Raw genomic sequence first — 13,316 nt, 5'->3', positions numbered from 1 at the left:
GGTGTGAGCCAAAAGGGGTCTTTTTTGCTTTCTCCCCTTTCCCTGTTATTAACCCGGCTGCTAAGGCAATTGCTTATACCAGCACCCTTCCATTGTGGTCTTAAACAAGTGATTTAACCTCCTTGGGCTTCAATTTTCCCATTAGAAAAATAGGTCTGATCATATCTGTCTTCCATTTACCCTCACAAGGTATGCTGATAGAGATCATCTCTGTAATTCCTAACATCTGACCAGAAACCAGGTCAGATTCAGAGAACCACAAGACCACTAAAGCAGGGTTCCATTTTTTTAAAAACAAAGGCACTATCTCTTCAACCAAATGTTCTGTCCTATGATGGAAGGTTTCTCTTTAAAGCCGTCAGCCCTTTTTTTCCCTTCAGATAGAAAATGGCTTCCTCTCACAGAACCATATATAACTTCGGGAGCAAGGGACGGGGGGAGTGAAAAAGCAGACTTGGCAAAAAATAGAGGTGAATTGAATGCCTGTACATCCCATTCAGGATAAACTGCCCTTGGTGTAAAACAGTCAGTAACATTTTACAAGGAAAAAGTGCGGATAAATGACTGCAGTCCCAAGATGGTGCTCCTGATGGCTTTTTATAAAGCACGCACACCGCCCGGATGCCTCTGTGCCTGCTCCTCCTGCTCTCGAGAGAACATGAAAGCAGGGCTGCACAGGGCTGCGAGCCAGCCACACTGGCGGTGCCAGTCAGCCGCTGCCAGACCTCTCTCCGGCAGGCCAGAGAGCCTTCCCTCAGCATCAGTGTCTGTCCTCAGGCCGAGGACATCCGAGGGCCAGGCTCAACCCTGGAGAGGGACAGGGGGCTTCTGTGCAAGGGTCCCAGCCAGACAATGGACAACTGAGCTACAAAGTGAATGGGAGAAGCATGAACTTGGAGTCACTGTGGGAAGCTGATTTGAAAACTGGGCAAGCAAAATGACCTTGACCCACTTCCCCCTTCTGTAGGATGTGTGTTGAGAGGATAATGGGCTACATACCATTATCAATGACTTGACGTGGATTCACATTCAATATATTGTTACCTTTCCTCCTTGTTACTGAGCTGGGCTTACCTAGTCCATACCAGAGTATTGCCAAGCAATGGGGAATTTGTAAATAAAGATACTGAGGCATGAAATGTCTTCAAAAGCTGTGTGTATCCAACTCCGTGTTTATTCACTACAGAGTCCCAGTTCTTTATCTGATATAGACATGGAGACTGGGAGACGTAAATGGGCTGGCTAAGCACACTCCTCCAAAACCAAGAAAGCAAAACACCACGTTGGAAAATAGTCCTAGTCTGTGACTGAAACCCAACTGACTGGACAGTTATTCATAGAACCAATTAAATGCCGAGGTCTTTCTTGTTCAAGCAAACTTTCCAGTACCACTCGACAGAACCCTCCCGTTGGCCCGCCCTGGTGGGTATGTTCAAAACCACTGGGGAAGAAATAGAAGACATGTTTATCAAAAATGAAGATCGTTCCAGCTGAGGAGCAACACCAAGTACCGCATGAAGCGCCAGCTTACCAACATCTGTAAGCACACATAAAGAAAATTAGAAGTAAGACGGACAAACGTAAACCCTGTGCTCTGCTCAGAGCGAATGGCAGTATGTAGAACAATTTAGCTGATAGGAGCGTGAGAGAGAGAAAAGTATTTTTGATCACTACATGGCATGATTGCCAAACAGAAGCCCACTGATGCAATGCTCTGTTAGAAATAGGAACGAAAAGAACAAATGAACACAACGTGGCTTTCATGTCCAGCTGGTGCGATGTAGGCAGCCCAAGGATGGTCCCAGAAGGTATCACGAAGCAGGGATTTTATTTTTAGACACTAAGGTCTCCCTGCCTATCCCAACAGAAACACCATGAAACCTTATCTCCCACTTCTGACAAAAGTTAGGTAGGTCACAGGAAGACGAGTCGTGGGTTGCTATAACCTCTCCTGAATTTCTCTTTCACCTCACTAACGTCTGGAACATGGGTTTGGTTGTGGAATTCAGTGACTTAGAAATTTTAAGTAGAGGCCTTTTGCCTTAGTTAGGGTTTCTTTCTTATTATTATTCATTTTACACACCAACCGCAGCTCCCCCCTTCCTCCCCTCCTCCTGTTCGCCCCCACCTCCCACCCCCATCCATCCACTCCTTAGAGAGGGTAAGGCCTCCCATGGGGAGTCAACTAAGCCTGGTATATCAAGTTGAGGCAGTACCAAATCCCTTTCCCCTGTGTCAGGGCTGAGCGAGGTATCCCACCATAGGGAATGGGCTCCAAAAAAAGCAGTTCATTCACCAGTGATAAATCTTGGCCCCACTGCCAGGTGTTCCACAAACAGACTTTGCCACACAACTGCCATCCACAAATAAAGGGACTAGTTTGGTCCAGTTCAGGCTCCCTAACTGTTGGTTTAGTATCCATGAACCCCCATGAGCTCAGGTCAGCTGCCTCTGAGGGTTTCCCCATTATGTTCTTGACCCCTTTGCTCATATAATCCCTCCTCCCGCTCTTCTACTGGACTGCAGGAGCTTGGCCTGGGGCTTGCAACTGCTTCCATCAGTTACTGGATGAAGGTTCTATGATGGCAATGGGATAGTTACAAATCATTACAGGAGAAGGCAGGTTCAGGTACCCTCTCCACTCCTGATAGAAGACTTAGCTGGGGTCATCCTTGTGGATTCCTGGGAATTTCCCTTGCACCAAGTTTCTCCCTAACCCTATCATGGCTCTCTCTGTCAAGGTGTCTCTTTCATTGCTCTCCCCCTCCATCCCTCCCCCTCCTCATTCATCCCATTCCCTCATGCTCCCATCCCTCATCCCCTTCCCATTTCTCCTCCCCTGCCCTCAGTTTACCCAGAAGACCTTATCTATTTCCCCTTCCTAGGACAATCCATGCTCGTCCCTTTTATGGTCCTTCTTGTTACTTAGCTTCTCTGGGGCTGTGGATTGTAGCCTGGCTTTCCTTTGCTTTTATATCTAGTATCCACTTATGAATGAGTTCATCCAAGGTTTTTCTTTCTGGGTATGAGTTACATCACTCCGGATGATTTCTTCTAGTTCCATCCATTTGCCTGCAAATTTCATGATGTCATTGTATTTTACCGCTGATTCTTCTGTTGAGAATTCTCTGTTTAGATCTGTAGTCTGTTTTTTAGTTGGATTATTTGGAATTTTGATGTTTGGTTTCTTTAGTTCTTTATATATTTTAGAAATCGGAGTTTCCTACTGCTGTGATATAAAAAAGCAGCTTGGGGAGGGAGGGGTTTGTTTCATCCTATAACTTTTAGGTCACACACTCCATCACTGAGGGAAGTCAGGACAGGAATTCAAGGCAGGAACCTGGAGGCAGGAACTGAAGCAGAGGCCATGGAGGGGTGCTTCTTACTGACTTGTTCATCATGACTTCCTCAACCTTCTTTCTTATATAACCCAGGACCACCTGGCCAGGGAGGCACACCCTACAGTGAGCTGTCCCCCCCCCACACACACACCCACATCAGTCATTAATCAACAAAATGACCTACATTGTGTCCTACAGGCAATTTGACATAGGCATTTTTTCAGTTGAGAGCCGCTCTTCCAGAAGACCCTAACCTATGTCACGTTGACATAAAAACTAGCCACCAAACCTCTCTAACTCCTAACACTCTCCCCAAATGTCATTTTCTGAGAGCTCCATTATACTGCCTACTGTGCTCATCAACATTTCTCTATACCAGGGCAGGTTACCTACACCTACCAGCTCAGGCCCCCTGGAAGTCATCTAAATTTTCAGAGTATGATATTTTAGTTTCACATATGCCCTATAGTTTCACTTGGTCTCTTTGCATTAAGATTTTGTCCATATCAAAAGATACCATGCCTTAGTTTTATCATCATTGTCATCGAATATACAACAAGACCATGGTTTCAGAGGTTATAGTTCACCAAGTTGAGAAGGGCAAACCATAGATGTTCACATCATCAGCCAGGAAGCAGCAAGAAGGGAGGAATACAGGAAAGGGACAAGGATACATATGGCCACAAAGGTACAGATTCCCAGTGACCTACTTTCTCCAACTAAGCCCAATCTCTTACTTTTCATCATCGGCCAGTGAGAAAATATGTTGACGCTAATAAAGGAGTACTACACTAATAGGTTAGAACACTCAAGATTCATGAGCTAATCTTTTCTGGAAATACCATCAGACACCTCCAGAAATATGGCTTTACTTACTTATCCTAGGCATTTCTCAACCCAACCAAGTTGAAAATTAAGATTGACCATCATAGAAACAATTCCCCATGATCAATTCATATTCTTTGGACATCATGCTATAGTGCCATTCTCCAACTAGAATGTTTATAGGAAGAACTGGGGCTCCTTGTATTAAAGAAGAATTAATACAGATGCAGTGTTTGTCTTCCAATACCTGGATATCCCATAGGTAAAAGGAGTCACCATATAGAGTTCCAGCACAAATTACTCCATTTAAGATGGAGAAGATGCAGTGAAGTATATTTTGGTTCTTGGTAAGGCAGAACCTCCTAACAGTTAAAGGGGTCTGTAAACGAATTGACCTGCCTAGAAAAATAAAGGCTTCCCAAGCACTAAAATCATTCCCAGCACATTTCTGAAGGCCTCAGGGCAGGTGTATTGGGGAAAAAATAGCCCTGCCTTGATGGGCAGTTGCACAGATTACTGGGATATTTCCAAACATACTGTTCTTTAGGTTGCTAGATCCTTGTTTGGATCTAGAGACCAGGGTGCTCTGTGGCTCTCACCTGAAGTACGCAGGCTTCTGAGTACCAAAAGGCTGGCACAAAAACAGAGAGAAGTTGACTTTTTCTCTAGTCTATCCTCCTGATTTTATAACACAAAATGGATGAGACTCGGGAAATTACATTATTTCCCTAGATAAGCTATTCTAGTTTATATCCCTGATCAGAAAGATTTCTGGTTTTTTTCTTTCTCCTAAATCTCCAGGCCTAACTCTTAAGCCCATTCCTTCTGGCTTTATGCTCAGTGAATATGAAGAACAATCAATCAAATTCCTCATTATACCAATTCACACAACTAAAAATGGATTGCGTGAGGCTGCTCCTCTCTAAACTGAGAGATTTCAGTTCATTTCCTGCTCTTCTTAAATATTCTTCCTAATGATCGCTTCCCCAAGTTCCCCTAAAAGTTCTCTAAAACTGAACACAGAACTCATAATGGCTCCCTGTTTTCTGTAATAGTGCTTCCCAAAAGTGTTCCACGGAACATTAATTGATAGTTATTGCTTTTAAGTGCTCTGTGACCAAATAAATGTGACACATTCCAGACTGAGTAAGGTTAATTGGATTCCTCAAAGCCCAGGATGTGTACTGTGAGTCTCCTAGACCATAATACTACATGTAACAGCCCCCTAACTTATTAACACAGAGATCTCTTTCAGAGCATATCCCACATTCAATGCTCTAAAAAACACCATCGGGGAGTATTACAGCAGAGTGTTAACGCTGCACCACCCTACAGGGCTCTCCAAACTGAAACTCTCCTCTGACCATGTGACTTTGTAACTGTCTCCATCTTTCCAGGGTACCTCCATCCTTCCAGGATACAGTTTATATAATCTCACCTTCCCTCCCCAACTCAGCCCCACCACCACCACGAACAAAGTCTAATCTTTTCCAAATGTCAGTCCTGTGATTTGAATGTTTGAATACTTGGTCCCCAGCTAGTAGTGCTGTTGGGAAGGCTGTGGAGCCTTTAAGAGAGTGAAGCCTCATGGGAGGAAGTGAGTCACTCAGGGAGGGACTTGAGGTTTTATAGCCCAGCCCTGATTTCTGGTCTTTCTCTGCTTTCTAACTGTAGTTGAAGGATAACTAGCCAGCTCTCTGCTGCCATGCATTCCTTCTCTTCCTGCTGCCACACCTCCTCCACCATATTGTAATAATCCCCTCCAACTGTAAACCAGAATAAACCCTTTCTCCCTTAAATTACTTTTTGTAGGGCCAGGCGGTGGTGGCACATGCCTTTAATCCCAGCACTCGGGAGGCAGAGGCAGGCGGATCTCTGGGAGTTCGAGGCCAGCCTGGTCTACAAGAGCTAGTTCCAGGACAGGAACCAAAAGCTAAGGAGAAACTTTGTCTCGAAAATCCTAAAAAAAAAAAAAAAAATACTTTTTGTAAGGCTGGTCACCCCTATGAAAAATCATACGCTAGCTTGAACTAAAACAGTACTATTGAGCGATTATGAGAGAGGGAAGAATAGACACTCAGCCAGTGAGACACCTTCAACAGGCCACGAAGAACAGAAATGTTGACTTGCTCGGATCACGCAAATGGGCAGGGAAATTGTCAGAACTGAGTCTCCACGTTCACAGTGCTATATGCTACGCCAGTGGACTGGCCTGCAAGCCAAGAACCTGCTAAGAACACATCCTTCTGGGCCTCACTTCAAGCCCCCTGAATCAGATCACCTTTTAGCTCTTCTTCCCAAAAGTCTCACGGTATATCCTGATATATTTAAAACCATTCGGTTTGAAAACTGTCATATTCCACAGCACCACCTCCCGAGCCACACATACAGGCCAGCCCGGCACCTGCCAGCAATGTACTGAGCGGTTCATCTAAACCTCTTTCTGTTTCTGTGTTGGTAGGAGGAGTTGGTTGGACCTATTTTCCTCCAGGGTTCCTTCTAGCAATCTGAGTGTCATTTCCAAGAGCTCCCTGAGTTACATTCAGCACTTACCCACCTATTTTGCTGGCACTGCTCTCTCCAGCCTCTGGATACTTTTTTAACTAATATTAAGAGTTAAATGATGATATATTGTGCAGTATAGCCACTTAAAACATGCTTTTGGCTTGTCTCCAGTGTGGCAGGTGCTCTGAAAATGTTGCTAATGCTCACAGCAAGTCTAGATTACCTAACCTTTCTGGTAGCTGTGAGAGAAAGCCTGATATCATACCATAGAGGGGCACTGTGGGACAATGGTCTTGTACCCTGTAAAGATTTGTCAATTGGACTGGTTTAATCAAATGCTGCCCGGCCAGTAGCCAGGCAGGAAGTATAGTCCCAGTGACCAGAACAGAAAACTTCTGGCTCAGTCTGCAGCCATCACCCAGACACAGAGGAAGCAAGATGAGAACACCTCACTGATAAAAGGTACCAAGCCACGTGGCTAACACAGACAAGAATTATGGGCTAATTTAAGATGTAGGAGTTAATAAGAATCCTGAACTAATAGGCCAACCAGTTTATAACTAATATAGACCTCTGTGTGTTTCTTTAGGAATGAATGGCTGCAGGACCACGCAGGACTGAAACCTCTGTCAACAGAGGAGAGAAGATTTATCTTAGATCCTGGTCACAGATAGTTCAGTAGCTGATTCCTAGACTCTGGGTTTTAGGATCTGTGCTAAGGCAGAACATCTAGGTGTGTGGCATAGGGAGACTATTCACCTCATGCCAAGGTAGCAAGCAGAGTAAGAAAGAAAGGGCCAGGGACAAGATGCTGCCAAGGACTGGCCCCCAGTGCCCTACTTCCTCCATCTTGGCCTGCCTCTTAAAGTTTCTAGAATCTCCCAAAATAGCACCACCAAGTAGAAAGCAAACATTCAACAAGGAAAGAAGCCTGTGAGGAACACTTCACCTTCAAGACAGCAAAAGCTGATACACTAGCATCTCTATTTTAGCATAAAGAAACTAGATGTTTATAATGTGAACAATTTCAAGATCAAGGCTCTTCGTAAGCTGTGGAACTGGATTTCTTTCTTTTAAGCATTACTTTTAGTGTGTGTGTGTGTGTGTGTGTGTGTGTGTGTGTCTAATATACATATACAACCATACGTGTGAAGGTATGAAGGTCAGAGAATAATATTGTGGAGATTCTCTCCTGCTGTAGGTCCAGGAACTGAATCCAGATCGCCAGGCTTGTGTGGCAAATGCTTTAAGCTCTGCCCCATACTGCCAGCCTGGAGATTTCTAAACCACATGGGCCACATTTCAGACGCTGTGCCCTGGCCACTAGGCCACGAGCTTACGAACATGAGGAGTCATGTTTTCTCATTGAGGGTGGAGTCTCTCTTCGCCATGCGTCCTCTACAACACTGGCACCCAGATGGCCAGCAAGTAGGCACTCAATAAACACTTGTTGACTCGATTAGCCAATTAAATCTCCTTCTACCTGGAACACAGACTGTATCTTTTCCAGTGTCGTGAAAACATGCTAAACTGGAAGACCATCTGCAAGTTTTCAGTTAACTCGGAGTGGAAAATTATAGCCTCGTAGACTGCACCTGTAGACACAAGCTTAATTAATAGGCTTATCTTGGATCGAATGAGTGTCAGACACAGTGCCTTATGGAAAAGGCACTGAAGAGCATGTCGGTGTGGAGGGGGCATGTTTCATTTTTCTTGTTCCATGCTATTAAAGCCATGTTAATGAAAAATGCATTATTAGTGGTAATAATAATAAAGATGAAAATCCCTCCTCTTCTGATCCCTTACAAATGTTGTTTTTCATTTCGAATCCCAGATCCTCTGGGGAGAAGTGGGAGGGAGTGTCACAAATCCAGATAATGATCTTGGGTATTACACTGTTCATTTGGAGCTCTGATTTAGCTAAGCTGACAGATGTTGGGGAAAAACATGTCTAGCCTGAAAACTCTCTGGTGGCTGCCCAGCTGTGGCTGCAAAAAGGAGTGAGGTTTCTCAACGAAGCTTCACATTCATTTAAATTCAGGATAAGACATGCAGAATCACTTTGCTCACGAGGTAGAAGTTGAAGCACCCTGACATTAGGAATTGACTCCAGCCTGATGCTTTGGGACTAACCACACAGCTCCTTCCGAAGTCCTTCAAATGGCTGTCCCTCCTTATGCTCTGTTTTAGCAAAATCTGCCTTGTCATAACATAATCACCATACACACTAGGAAAGAAAAGAAACACATCTTTGTTTTAACCACCCGCATGTCAGACTTCTCTTGTTCCCTCTTCAGAGCAGTTTAGGAGGGAAAGGGATATTTAATTCACCTTAAACAGTGCAGGTTTCCCTAATGACAAGCTGAGTTCAGAGTTGTGTTTTTATTTTTGTTTTTCAGAATGGCAGGGGCACCATGAAAAAAGCAGACTCTGGAGGGACAAAGGCATTTAAAGAGTGACCTTTGACGTCCTTGGGCCTCAGTTTTCCCAAATAGGAAAGAATTTAAGGCGCTTTTGATCTCAAAAGAGAAAAATCTGCTAATTAAAAATGAGGCAGAAGGCCAGCTTCTTGGCGGTCACAGTGGAAGGAGGTCAGCCCTCAGCCCAGCCTGCACTGAGCACCAGGGAGATGGAAACAAAGCCAAGGATGGCTCCGAGCTGGAGATCTCCAATAAACAAATGAAACCTGTAGAACAAAATTTACAGCCCCTAAAAAGCCGGCATGTGCTCTGAGAGGCAGAAGCCTCCTGTGATGGAGAAAGTGTGGTTCATTTTCATCATTCCCAGGTCTGCTTATTACAACTGGGAAGGAGGGACTTATAAACACAGTTAAATGAATTCACGGAAGAAAAAGGGCATCAATAGTTAATCTGTCACTATAGATGGATCCTAACCACAGGTCTCTTGGAAATACTAATCTCCTCATTCCTTCCTCGCCACGTAAATGGATGAATCTGCAAACGAGGTTTGAAAGAGATGTTTTAATGAAAGGTGTGACTTAGAGGTCAATGACTGCGGTGGATGGAAGAGCTATGGGGAGACACCATCCCTGGCTCTTGGACTACCAGTCTCTTGGATTGTTTGGTTTTTTTTCCTGCTTAGACTCTGGACCCTACACAGGTTCCTAATATTTTTCTTTCTTTCTTTTTTTTATTTATTTATTAAAGATTTCTGTCTCTTCCCCGCCACCACCTCCCATGTCCCTCCCCCTCCCCCAATCAAGTCCCGCTCCCTCATCAGCCCAAAGAGCAATCAGGGTTCCCTGTTCTGTGGGAAGTCCAAGGACCACCCCCCTCCATCCAGGTCTAGTAAGGTGAGCATCCAAACTGCCTAGGCTCCCACAAAGCCAGTACGTGCAGTAGGATCAAAAACCCATTGCAATATTTTTAAAGTCAGCCATCTCCTTCAGACAACATTAGTGAACTCAGCGTGCTAGCAATGGCTCTGTTATAAGCTCATCAAAATTTACCCACTTGGCACAAGCTAGAATGAAAGTATTACTCTAGGGCCAACTGTCCTTGAGAATGCCTAGAATTTGTATTGTACATTTATCATTAAAAGAATCCAGAGTCACCAAAGAAAGATATCTATTTAATTGGGTCACATGTAATATTTATAAGGAAAAGAAAAGATGGCAAACGTCAACCTTTCTCTCCATATTGATGAATGTGAAGACAATGGCTCCTAAGCAGATCTCAGGTATCCGCTTAAGGTCACCCAGCCCATCATTTCACTCTGTCACACAACAAACATTTATGAATCACATTTTGATGAATCGGGCCATTGAGATAACTAGAGTTGGAAAGAAATTTCCATAGAGAAATAGTGAAGCTATAACTTAGATACCTACAAGGGCTACAGAAAATAAAGCTCCTATTGATCTGGAGGAAGACAAAATCCAGTGGAGAACCTGAATTATAAAGTAAAACCAACAACCCAAAACCTAACTGTGTCTCCCCTCGGATACCATTACTCAGCTGGGACTCTACACTGGGCCATGTGGACGTTTCTCAAGACCCGCAGTATGCACGCTTCTAATAGATAAGTTGAATCAGGCTCTCAGATGCGAGACCTAATTAGCTGTCTTTTCAAACAATTCCAGGCAATCCTGTTAGCCAGTATCATTTAAAACCGCTGTTTGGGTCTCGGCCATATCCACTGAGCCTACAGAATAATGCAATGTCAATTCTCTCTTCACTCATGGGCACCTTCTACCTTTTACTTCTTCCTCCTAGATCGTCTGCCCCTTCAGGACAGGAACCCAGGCATTTACCTCTTCCACGCTCCCATGAATTGTCCCCGCCATGGTACCGCACATCCTAGGCAAATATTGCATGAACACATCTTCTTTAATACAGAAGATAATGAAGTGATGTTTGAACTGGCCAGTGAATACCTGATGTGTATGACTCAGAGGCTAATGTACCAACATGGGTTTTTTTTTTCAAATGCGTAACATGTAGATGCAACTCAGGTGGATTGGAAAGATATATATAATCAAATCCAAAGACAATGATTGACCCGATAACCAGCCACCATCTGTGAATGTGTTTCTCCCCCCCCCAAAGAAAAGTAGAAATAAAAATTGTTGTCCAAGATAATTCAGTGCCTTTGATTAGAGGGCAAAGGACCTCAATTCCAGTGGAATGGAATTTAAAAAAAAAAAAAAAAGTTGAGTTGACAGCATCCAGCTCTCAGCTGGCAATCAATGGGTATAGAAGGAAATGAATTCAGGCTTTTGTTAGATTAACTGCTGGCCTTGTAAAACGGAAGCCACTAAGAAACTGCGCCAAGTTTGGGGTCCACTAAATCAGCTAGAAGTTTCTACCACTAAAGTCTCCCTGAAAATGGTTGTCAGGGACAACAAGGCAGATAGCGGTGACTGTCTGAGACCTACCTAGAGAGATGCCTCTCATTCGGGTGCCCACACCGGCTCAGCTTCCCCCACGCCTAAGACAGAGTGGAACTTTTCTGACTGAACTAAATCCTCCAAGCCTCATTAAATCACGCTTTAGTACCACATTGTTCGGCCCTTGCCGTTCCCAGTGTTGTATGTCAAACCTGTCCCCTCACCGTCTCGGATAATAAAATGTTTTATGGTTTTGCTGGATGATTGCTCCGCGTCCCTTTTATTTTGAAAATGGCACATAATAAATACCCCCGCAGAGGAGAGACTGATTTGATGGAAAACACAGCACTAGCAGAGCCAAAAGCAATCAGCCTCACCCAGGAAAGACAGCACAGCTGGTGGGACGCTGGAACTGTGTCCTTTGCGAACGTTCCCTCGGTCATTCGTGAAAAGAGCAACCCGCAGGATGTGGCTCGGCGCCTCTGGAGAAAAGACACCGCCAGTTCAGCCCACTGGTTCCTGGGTCAGTCACAGGCTGGCCACAATGGCCACCCCTAAATTCAGTCGGAGATGCCTCACGGAATGAAGAGATGGGCTCATGTGTGGCATGTTAAAGACGGGCCAATGGCTGGTGGTCACCACAGGAGAGTCAGGCAGGGCATTGTGATTCTGGGCACATCTGTACCTTCCCTCTGAAGGCTAATCGGACCAGTGCCATCATTTCATTGTCTGATAGTGAAACTGCAGTTCCCTCTCGACCAGTCTCATTTAGCTCATAAAGGAGAAACTTATCTATAATCAAGAGCATATGGAATTCTGACTCGAGCTCACTCTGATATTTTGATAGCCCAATTCAATTATTTTAATAATACATAGGCTTGAGTTTTAATCCGACCTAGTTCAGTCAACTTTTCAAAGATGAAACTTTGATGCCTTTTTGTAAAAAAAATTAGCATTTGGCTTTGGTTTTAAGTTACTAAATTGGTGTGATAGATTCCACCCTGGCTTTGGAGCTTTAGTTAAGTGCTTTGCTCCAGTCAGAATCATTATCACGGGGCTCACCATGCCTGTGAATTGTATGTTCAACAGTATGATCACTGCCAGCACATTCTGCGTATCATTTAGCCCAGAGTTATGAAGCTCACACACACACACACACACGCACGCACACACACACAATTAAGGGTTAAAAGTATGTGTCTCCATAGCTATGTATTAAATCATTTCTTTTCTGCTGACAGTTATTTGGAACTGTAAGGTTGTTTTTTGGATAACTTGGAAGCATCCAGGTCATGCTGCCAACTGGTCTGCTTCCAAGAAGAGAATGCAAGCATCTACCATCTTCAAAGGGTGAGTTGATGCATCTACCCACGGTCACTAATGGCTACCTTTAATCAATGACACCATCTTTTAAGGAAAGAAATGAGTCAAATTTGTCTTGTAAGTAAGAGATAATTCATTAATGAGGCTGTTACTCTTCTTATCCAGCATGTTAGCCAGCAACAAGCAAAAAGTGGGTTCTTCTACCAAGGATGTATCAATCTAACAAAGACAAGTGTTTCTCTATCATAAGACTCATTTTAAACTTCAAAAACTTTCTCTAAAGCCTGGAAACAACCTAGATTCCCTTCAATGGAAGAATGGGTGAAGAAAGTGTGGAATATCTACACATTAGAGTACTACGCTGCGGTAAAAAACAATGACTTCTTGAATTTTGCATGCAAATGGATGGAAATAGAAAACACTATCCTGAGTGAGGTAACCCAGACCCAAAAAGATGAATATGGGATGTACTC

Source organism: Microtus ochrogaster, unplaced genomic scaffold (genome assembly GCF_000317375.1).
Source record: "Microtus ochrogaster isolate Prairie Vole_2 unplaced genomic scaffold, MicOch1.0 UNK6, whole genome shotgun sequence".
Taxonomy (NCBI): Eukaryota; Metazoa; Chordata; class Mammalia; order Rodentia; family Cricetidae; genus Microtus; species Microtus ochrogaster.
This window is presented reverse-complemented; position numbering follows the sequence as displayed.